Source organism: Rhinoderma darwinii, chromosome 10, assembly GCF_050947455.1.
Source record: "Rhinoderma darwinii isolate aRhiDar2 chromosome 10, aRhiDar2.hap1, whole genome shotgun sequence".
Lineage (NCBI taxonomy): Eukaryota > Metazoa > Chordata > Amphibia > Anura > Rhinodermatidae > Rhinoderma > Rhinoderma darwinii.
In genome coordinates, this window is record NC_134696.1 from 100,720,379 (window position 1) to 100,731,559 (window position 11,181).

The window sequence follows — 11,181 nt, forward strand, 5'->3', positions numbered from 1 at the left end:
CTGCCCCTATATACAAGAATAGAACTACCATAATACTGCCCCTATATACAAGAATATAACTACTATAATACTGCCCCTATATACAAGAATATAACTACTATAATACTGCTCCTATATACAAGAATATAACTACTATAATACTGCTCCTATATATAAGAATATAACTACTATAATACTGCCCCTATATACAAGAATATAACTACTATAATACTGCCTCTATATACAAGAATATAACTACTATAATACTGCCCCTATATACAAGAATAGAACTACTATAATACTGCCCCTATATACAAGAATATAACTACTATAATACTGCCCCCATGTACAAGAATATAACTACTATATTACTGCCTTCTATATACAAGAATATAACTACTATAATACTGCCTGCTATATACAAGAATATAACTACTATAATACTGCCCCTATATACAAGAATATAACTACTATAATACTGCCCCATATATACAAGAATATAACTACTATAATACTGCCCCCTATATACAAGAATATAACTACTATAATACTGCCCCATATATACAAGAATATAACTACTATAATACTGCCCCCTATATACAAGAATATAACTACTATAATACTGCCCCTATATACAAGAATATAACTACTATAATACTGCTCCTATATACAAGAATATAACTACTATAATACTGCCCCCTATATACAAGAATATAACTACTATAATACTGCCCCCTATATACAAGAATATAACTACTATAATACTGCTCCTATGTACAAGAATAGAACTACTATAATACTGCCCCTATATACAAGAATATAACTACTATAATACTGCCCCTATATACAAGAATATAACTACTATAATACTGCTCCCTGTATACAAGAATATAACTACTATAATTCTGCCCCCTATATACAAGAATATAACTACTATAATACTGCCTCCTGTATACAAGAATATAACTACTATAATTCTGCCCCCTATATACAAGAATATAACTACTATAATACTGCTCCTATATACAAGAATATAACTACTATAATACTGCTCCCTATATACAAGAATATAACTACTATAATACTGCTCCTATGTACAAGAATAGAACTACTATTGCTCTTTATTATGTATAATATACTGTATACTTTATCTCCTGAATTACTTGCAGATATCGCTCTAGATACATCTTGATCAATGTAAATGACGGAAGGTTCTCTGACATTGGAGATGAATGGTCTATATGTAGATGTGCAGTTATTGTGCTTCGCAGCATATTTTCGTCTTTCGGGCGGATCAATCTCCTCATGTGATAAGCTGATATTTTGTGCAGTGCGATAATGTGACAGAGAATGATAGACGTTTAGATTTATGAGAAGTCGTTCAGAAATGTCAGAGTACGGTGTGGCGGATGAATAAGTAAATTGCCTCTGGAGAGATGTATTGACCTACAGATGGAGCGTGAGATGAAGGAATGTGGAGAAGCGACCTCTCTGCACCTTATTCATCTATACAGGAGAAAAATCCCAAAGTCAAAAGAAATTAAATGTCCTTTTTTTCTGGCCATCGGCCAATGAATCTTCTTATATATTGGGGCTGGCACTAGGAGGGAGTTGCTTGCCCGAAAACTCAGTTTACGCCATTGCTATGGGACCCAGGAGGTTTGGAGCCTCCACAAATAGCAGTTTCTCGATTCTTAAACAGGAACCTCGAGGGAGGGTCCCAAGATCTGGAGTTGTGCCGATTGGCCTGAGAGGGAGGCAGAGGTGTACCAAAAATGCTCCATGGCCCTAATGGAAAATTCTCACCTGGTTTCTCCAACCATCACCTGCCACTTATCGTCCTGCTGTCTTCTTATGTGGAGTAAGGGTCTTTGGGTCCCTCATAGACTAAGGTCCAGATTTGATTGCAGTCTTGGCTTGGTTCAGGTGGTCACCCAAGAACTAGAGAAGGGCACGGGTTGTGTTTTTGTGTATCCAATTGAAGACGTAAACCAGGAGTGCACCCATAGTCTGAGTTTGCAATGGAGCCCATCCCCCTCTGTGTACACCCCCGCTTAAAATAATCAATATCATTTGCAATATTGATGGTGAGATCTCTATATAATGGGGCACCCCTACAGTCCCGGACTGGATCAACAATTGCAAATCCTCCTCGAGTGAAGTTGAAACCCAATGTAAGAACGTTAAAGGGTATCTCCATCCTCGTGTTGCTCAATAACTCATACTGTGGGTGGAGTTACCCTATAATGATCCACGGATTGCTACACATCAGCTCTATTTTCATAATGATATTTCTATTCAGTTTTGCTTTGTAGGGGGCATGACCGTGACAACCTGTCAATTATCTCAATGAAAAAGATGGTATATTGAAGTGTAAAATGGAGTTATCCTTTAAGAAATGTCAGCCACTAGTAGGCAGCAATCTATGGGTCTCCAGGTGTTGTGGAACTACAACTCCTAGCATGCTGGGAGTTCTAGGTTCATAGCACCTGGAGACTCCCAGGCTACAGACCACATCATGAAAGCATTTCTATACGACCTTGTTTATTCCTCAATGCATTGTCCGCTCTTACTATTACTTATAGGGTTCTGCGACGCCCCATAAATTAGTCCGGAAAGATTGTTTTTTGTCCCTTGTCAACAAATAGCTCAATGATTGTTAGAATATGTTAGAACGAACTCTCGCTGCTCAGCCGGCCTCTGCTGACTAATATCTGAGTATGTAACACTGTTTTCCGCCTCTGGCCAATGCAACTCGTGTGGATAAGTCAGTGATTCATAAATCCTATAAAGCCGGTTCCCAATGAGTAAGTGGCACAATAGAGGAATAATGATTCCCAATTTGAATGAATTGCTGCACAGTACATAGACGTGGAGAGGGGAGGTGGGTGGCAATAGGAAACGGCGGCTTTCCTCCTGAGAGACGGGATCATGTTTAAACATCTGAGTATTATGCTACAATGTAACCACGTAGATACCACAATATAAAGTGGGAGAATTTAAATAAAAAAATAATAAAAAAATCTGACATAGTTTTCCCGGGGGCAGATATTTAATCTCTCCATCTCCCCTCCAAAGGTAGTGCATGAGAAACCGGCAATGGGTATTGATAGGCACATTTGTCCTCGGTTGGGAGGCAGCTTGCTGCTACAGAAACCTTCTCCTGTCTGTAATACTCATCAGAGATATCAAGCCCATCCCCTTTATCTAAGCCCCGCCCATCCAGCCAGCCAAAGATGGAGAAAAGTCTTTCAGGTTGACAAAATATTTGTTTCTCTTGTCATTCATTTCTTATTTAGTTCCCCTACATTTATACATTCAGAAACTGCCGAAACATTAATTATCTAATATATCCTTATTATTAGATTTACTTTCTTTAGAAGTGGTAGCCATATATCCCAAATCTCGTAACATTTGTTAGCCCGCCCCGTTTTATCTGGGAACGTTTTATACTTCCAGGAACGTCCCCTTTAAGGCAAATAAAAATAAGCTCCGCCCCTTTGCCTGTTCATGGGACAGCCCCATAAAAAATGGGTTAAAAATGAAGGTACCAGGGTTATTGGGAAATTCTTACTTCATCCCCTTCTGCTTCCATAATGAAGAGTTTATGCACTTTTAAAAGAAATCCTAACTAGCGGACTTAATTACATCCTCTAAATCAGTGTCTTCAAAATGTCTAGATATCGTAAAACTACAACTCCCAGCATGCCCTGATTGCCACAGGTTCGGGTTTCTGGTTTCACAACAGCAATGGGCTGAAGTCCTCTGTTCTAAATGAAGGGTTAATTAAAACTTAAGTCCCACCCATTGCCACCTTTTAGCTCTACTGATTGGTTAAAACCTATTAAAGGGGAGGGGCATATATGGTGAGCGGTTTTGCAGCTTTCTGATGGGCACTTTGGGAAATGATTTAGTGGGTACAATAGCGCCCTCTACTGCAGTGGTATAAGGACATCAGTTTGATGCTATCATTTAAAGGGGCTATTTCTTGGACTTCCCCTTTAAATGTACCGATACAATGGTTTAGGAATGAGTTTTTACGGTTTTATAAAAAAATATCTCCTTTTCCGCGCCGCTCCGGCATGTTTACACGAGCGAATGATCATCATTTGATAATTTAGACATCAAAGACTCGCAGGAGAGCTTCATCACCGCCGTCCCGTCTTCTCTTTTATGTCACAACAGTGAAATAAAACGTTTCCGCTTTGTCTCTTTCGGGCTTTTCCAGTCAAGCAGGCGACATTCGGTGGCGACGGCTTTTTCTTTTTGTCCCTTGATTTAATCCTTTTATTCCTAATGAGTTTATTACCAAGCAATGAAGATGGAAATAAAAGCAGCTTGTATGCAAATGGTGCCGAGATTCACGTGGCGGGGGAGGGGGATTGCGTCACTTGTGTGTATGTTTAATGTCATTTTACGTTTTCCACAATGTATAACTTACATGATGAGGTCGCAAGATCTGGATCTGACTATAGGATTTTGTTAGTTCTAAAATTGGGATTTTTGGGGTCACAGCGTCCCTATAACCTCCCCCAACCAATTTTTGTCAAGCCTTAAAGGGATTTTCCAGTCTAATGCAAGCTGTGCCATGGGGTCAGGGTAAGGGTATGTTCACAAATGGCCCAAAAAACGGCTCAAAAAATCGGTAGCAGAACGCCTCCATACAACTGCCCATTGATTTCAATGGGAAATATGGCGTTCTGTTCCAACGCTGCATTTTTTTATGCCTCATTTTTTTAAAAAACGGCACGTAAGAAGACGCCTGTAAAAAAGAAGTGCATGTCACTTCTTGAGCCGTCTTTGGAGCCGTTTTTCATTGACTCTATAGAAAAACAGCTCCAAAAACGGCCGTAAAAAACACCGCGAAAAATGCGAGTTTTCTTAAAAAATGTCTGAAAATCAGGAGCTGTTTTCCCTTGAGAACAGCTCCGTATTTTACAGCCGTTTTTACTTTGGAGTGTGAACATAGCCTTTAGGGATCACTACCAATAACAACTGACTGAGGGGGAGGGGTGTTCTGGAATCCCCTCGTCCTGAGCTGGGGGGCTCTCAATGACTTATATTCTGCTTTTCTATACAGTGAATAGCGTGCTAAGCCCCCTCCTCACAATAATGACATACTGGGGAATTGCAAGTTATGCAATTCTTCTATATGTTACAACTATAGATACACTGGTTGAGTCTCACGTTTAATTGCTACACAATGGCTTTGCCCCCTCCTTCCTGACCCTGGGCCAAAATGTGCCATGATGAGGGAGGAAATGGCCAAGAAAAAAAGGCGCTGTGGGAGTTGTGATAGTCATTATGGATTCACAATATGGGGAAGGGGACTCATTACGGAGTTTAGAAAATCCATTCCCATATCCCCTAGAAGTGAATTAATGAGTTAATAGCGGGGGGGGGGGGTGTTCTGTTCGGGATCCTAATCTGTAATACAGGGCAGGACAGGTCCTCTAGAGAGAGAGAGAGACGCTCCAGGTGTAATACTTAATTTCCCCTGTGGTGGTGCTTCAGGGAAACTGAACACTTTCTGCCAGGTTCATCCCCACAGATCCCAGCTGATCGCTGGAGGTCCCAGCAGGGCGACAGTTTGTGATCAGTATATTGTCAAGGGACCCGTCTAACAAGTAGGGATTGTCCACAGTGGAGACCCCCTTTAACTGCATGTCTCCTCTCTATAATTTACACCCCTGCTGCCGAGCTTAGACCAACTCAACAGTTTTCTAGGTTTGAATATTGCATCAGCGGCCGCCTGAACCGCATGCTACTCAACCGACTCAAGATCTCCACATCTGTCACTGGGAGGTTATTAAAGACCCCGCAAGAAATACCCTCGATCTTCTATTACTGCAGCCTGTGGACACCTGAGGGGGTGAAGCAGCCGCCGTTACCTACGAATGATCACAGGCAGAGGCTCAATGGAAATTAATAAACCCCCTCCCTGCCCATTTGACCCTCCACCACCACCGAACCCTAAGTCAATGAAGTCATTGAAACCAGTCACTCGACTTCATGGGAAGTTCACCCTCGAAGCCAAAGCGACGCTCCCGCCCAGTGACTACTTTGCGTTCTCCATTGTCACTTCCATATGCTGTCTACCTATCGGACTGGTGGCTCTCTACTTCTCCTTCAAGGTAAGAGACTTTGCTGAGCTGAACCACGGCCGTGGGGCTCACGTATCATAAAAATGGCGCAAATAGGTAAAAAATATACAGATTATAAAGGTATCGGCTTATTGCGCCCGTTTTTTTAATTTATGCTAGACATTTGAAATATGGCAACGTAGGTGTCACGTCATCATACCAAAATGGCGCACGCGCACGGTTTATATATTTGAACGCAAATAAAATTCGATCACATTTCTATGTTTTTCTTCAGACGCAAGACTGTGTGCGCAAAGGGAACACCGACATTGCGGACAAGTATTCGGACCTCGCCCTTACAGTCAACATTATCGCATTGGGCGCGGCTTTCTTTACCGGTGCTGCATTTTTTCTTTTCCTTTACCATCGGGAAACGCACATCTCACTTTTGGAGCTGAATACTGTAGTCAACCTCACGCAGTTCTTTAACATCACAGAGTAAGAGGAACCATGGCGTCCTGTCAAGGGGGGAAGGGGTCGTCAAGTCGGGATAAAATGGGCTAAGCCCAAAAAAAATTTCAAAGATTGTGTGTAATAAATTCAAATATAATATATACGTTAAAAAATTCTGCATCGCAGTAAAAAAGTGAAACTGAGAAATATGGCAATCACAACTGGAATGGGCTTAAAGGGCTTGTCCACATTTTTACGGAGATGGTTCCTTAGTGACTCGCTGATCTTAAAGGATCTTATTAGGCGCAGCCCATTGAAATAAATGGGCATCTTTGTAAGGTTCAGAGTCAAGTGGTCCTCCAAAGCAAAGCTCTGGCTATTAAGTGTCGACCTTCGCAGCTAAAAACAACCTGAGGGTATGTGCACACACACTAATTACGTCCGTATTATACGGACGTATTTCGGCCGCAAGTCCCGGACCGAACACAGTGCAAGGAGCCGGGCTCCTAGCATCATACTTATGTACGATGCTAGAAGTCCCTGCCTCGCTGCAGGACAACTGTCCCGTACTGTAAACATGATTATACTACGGGACAGTTGTCCTGCAGCAAGGCAGGGACTCCTAGCGTCGTACATAACTATGATGCTAGGAGCCCGGCTCCCTGCACTGTGTTCGGTCCGGTACTTGCGGCCGAAATACGTCCGTCAATTACGGACGTAATTAGTGTGTGTGCACATACCCTAATAGTGAAAAGTAGACAATTCCTTTAAGTATCACTGAGTTCCAATTGCTGACTATCGGAGAGGCACCAGGCTCTATAGTAATTGCGCTTGCAAAGACATCCAGTTACCCAACTCCTACCCTTTATTATTTCTACGAGGAAGATCAGTTGGTTACAAAGTAGCAAAATAAATGAGGACAAATAAATTAAATTAAAGGGGTTGTCCAAAATTAGAAAAACATAGTGTTTTTTCCCCCCAGAAACAGCGCCCCATCTATCCACAGGTTGTGTCTGGTACTGCAGCTCAGTACTATTTAAGTGAATGGTGCTGAGCTGCAATACCAGACACAACCCATGAACAGGTGTGGCGCTGTTTTTGGAACACAGCAGCCATCATTTTTTAATCATGAACAATCCCTTTAAGTGGCAACTCTGGTGAGATATGAAAAACATTGTGCACATTGGGTGGGATTTACTAAGCAAAATGTGCCAAAACAATGGCGTATATGGAGTGCGCCACATTTACCTTGTGTTTTTCACCGCTCTTATGCCTATTTTGTGGAGAGAAAGGGGCGTGGCTTAGAGGGGGCACCAATTTTTATCATGGAGATAACCCACATGTTCAGCTGTGGTGAATTGACATGGTATTGGGGGCATCAGGGCTGGTAATTGTTGGCTGGGTAATTGTCAAATGTGTGTGGCCGTCAACTTGATCTGTTGAACTACACATGGGCGTTAATTTAATGCGTACCCCCAGTTTGGAGGGACCCCCAGCAAACCATAGCCCGCTGTGAACTGAGCCACAAGCTATAGTCTGAGGACTGAGGAGGGTTTGTTTTCCCAGCAGCCGTCCTTAGATGAAGAACAAAAAGATTCAAAGTACATTAGGGAATTGCATATATTGAATGGGTCGTGAAATCCGTGTTACACTTACCAATATAATGTATCAATTTCTTAAAGGGAAGGCTCATATTAAAACAGCGGCATGTCAGATGTGTTAAGGTAAGCTTTCCCTTTAAAGGAGACCTATCCCCTCTCCTGACACGTCTGTTTTAGTAAATAATTCTATCCCCATGAAATAAAAATTCTGGAGCATCTTTTCTTAGAACCCTACATTGTGCCGTTCCTCTGTTATTCCTCCTGGAAATGTATGAATAATTTGACAACTGGGTGTAACCAGTTGGGGGTGTGTCCCGACACAGACTGACACTGTCCAATCAGTGCTAACATAGTGAGACTGTGTAGGGACACGCCCCTTTGACCAGGGAAAGGGTAACACCCACTCGCAAATTTATTCATAAATTTCTAGGAGGAATAACAGAGGAACGGCACAATGCAGTTTTATGAAAATATGTTTTAGAATTGTTATTTCATGGGGAATACAAGTATTTATTAAATAGACATATCAGGAGAGGAGACCGGTCTTCTTTAATACTACAACATACCATCGGATGTAGTTAATTGCCTCCTTTAATGGACGGACTTTAGGCACATATGGGGATATTGTATATAGGATCCTTTTAGGGACGATCAGATAAATATGTGCATGCATTTCCTTCATTAGATCGCCATATATTACATTGGTCTGTGTAGCTTCAGGGCATGCGTTTCCCAGGATCCCCTCATATTGGTCCTGTTGTCTCCCTTCTCTATTTTGAGCCTCCTGCGCCAATAAAGATATAAAACATTGCTCCAAATCCCCCGCAACGCACCACAAAGGTTTCCAATACAGAACAATCATCCTTATAAGTAGTGATTCCTTTTAGTGTCACAATGCGGCTCCAGAAAAAAAAAGTGTTCATCCGCTGCAGAACTACAACCCCCAAGATGCTCTGCCAATCAACAAAGAAACCTGGGGGTTGCTGTTCTTCAAGCTGCCGACCTCTATTACAGCTGCAATATACACATTATAGATTCATGCCTCCAAAAGCTCCAGTGAAATCTAAAGGGAAATTGGCCAATAAATACTAATTATGTTTCCTGCTCTGGTTGTGGAACTAGGAAATGAGGGTTATTGCAATCCAGCTCCACTACATGGTGAGGGAGAGAGGAGGATGTACTATACAACTCTACTCAAATCCCAAGCGGTCCATGACCTGCAGAGAAACCTTACACTTCATCATATATCATCATTTAGGGAAAAATCAATAATATACGGAATTGTTTATCACCCACTAATACAAAAAGATCCATCAACAGCAGCCTATCCTCTACAATCACAGATAGTGCCCATAGAATACAAGTTATTCCATCAGCCAAATGGTCAATGAATTCTGAATATTACATTTCAGAGGAGATGAGGAGATGGAAGTTGCTGTTTTTTATAGGGATGAAAGGGTTAACAATGTTGCATTGCATTTCAGACTCTGTAGAGGAGAGGGAAGTTGCTGGTTTGTATATGGATGAAAGGGTTAACAATGTTGCATTGCATTTCAGACTCTGTAGAGGAGATGGAAGTTGCTGGTTTGTATATGGATGAAAGGGTTAACAATGTTGCATTGCATTTCAGACTCTGTAGAGGAGATGGAAGTTGCTGGTTTGTATATGGATGAAAGGGTTAACAATGTGGCATTGCATTTCTGACTCTGTAGAGGAGATGGAAGTTGTTGGTTTGTATATGGATGAAAGGGTTAACAATGTGCCATTGCATTTCAGACAATGTAGAGGAGATGGAAGTTGTTGATTTGTATATGGATGAAAGGGTTAACAATGTTGCATTGCATCGCAGACACTGTAGAGGTGCTGGAAGTTATGCCATCATGCATCAGTGACATCTTACCTTAGGGGTTATTTCTTGGGGTGGCACAGACAGTCCTTGGGAGGCTGCATGGTGCTGAGGACAGCTCCTGTAATCCAACTCTAGGGAAGTGGTGACTGGAGGAGGAGATGCTGATCAATGCTGGGAGCTGGCCAGACAAGGCTGGAATGAGAAGACATCATACAATGGGGGGGTTTAAGAGATGTAAGAGGAGGGGCACAAAGGAGACATCCCAACAGGGACCTGAGGAGAGGAGCAGGAGATTGCAGGAAAATGGGACAGCGGTGGGCGGTATGGCACATGGAGATGCTCACAATTTCTAGACCAATGCATCCAGTTTAGGGGCAGGCACAGGCAGTGTAGTGTAACAGCTGAGGTATCACATGAAATGTGCCAGTCAATGAATAGGTGCTGTGTGAGTGCAACTGGGGATGTAGCAGAGCTGAATAAGTCACTTCACTATTTTGGGGGCTGCATTATTTGCACATCGTCATAGTTCTCTGATTACACAGGATTAGGTTTACTTGCAGTCCTATGTAAAGATACGTTGTGAGATCACCTGTATTTAGACAATGGCAAGTGTCAGGATATTACCTACATTTGTGGCAGATGAACTTCTCAAATGCAACATTGTAACCAAGGAGGATTCTAAAGTAGAAAGTATTGAGATACAAGGGATGAGGGGTGATATGGAAGATGGGTAATGAAGGGTGGGGGGGTTTCTTGATCACGTAGACTTACATTATAGGCGTAGAAGTGAGGAGGTGGATGGATGGCAGGATAGGAGTTGAGTGTTTAGGGGACCATAATAGAGGTGGAAGACAAGTTGGCTCTATAGAAGGATGATAATGAAGGTGGCACATGGGTCGGTCTATGGAGGGCCCATAATAGAGGTGGTATATGAGATGGGTCTATGGAAAACCCTAGATGGACCATAATATAGAGGAACAAGAGTTGAGTCTAAAGAAGGACCATAAAGAATTGGCACAGGAGATGTATTCATGGAAAGATCATGACAGAGGTGGCACGGGAGATGAAGCTATGGAAGGATCATACAAGAGGTGTCACAAGAGAAGTTTCTATGGAAGGACCATAATAGACGTGGCACAGGAGACCTGCCTATGGAAAAACGATGAAATAGGTGGCACAGGAGAAGAATATATGGAAGGATCATGTAAGAGATGTC

The 11,181-nt window shown here is 42.1% G+C and overlaps 1 protein-coding gene and 1 long non-coding RNA gene across 3 annotated transcripts in view; one reads left to right on the forward strand and one right to left on the reverse strand.

The window, feature by feature from the left end:
- The window catches only part of LOC142662275 (G protein-activated inward rectifier potassium channel 4-like), a 75,342-nt gene extending 65,063 nt beyond the window's left edge, over positions 1–10,279 (reverse strand). For both annotated transcript variants that reach the window (XM_075840408.1, XM_075840406.1), the window contains exon 1: positions 10,017–10,279. The gene's annotated coding sequence lies outside the window, so the exon portion shown is untranslated. The remainder of the gene's footprint in view (positions 1–10,016) is intronic.
- On the forward strand, positions 5,522–6,645 carry LOC142661637 (uncharacterized). Its single transcript, XR_012850777.1, has 2 exons — positions 5,522–6,113; positions 6,358–6,645. It is a non-coding gene; the product is annotated as an uncharacterized LOC142661637 (long non-coding RNA).
- Positions 10,280–11,181: the final 902 nt, after the last annotated feature.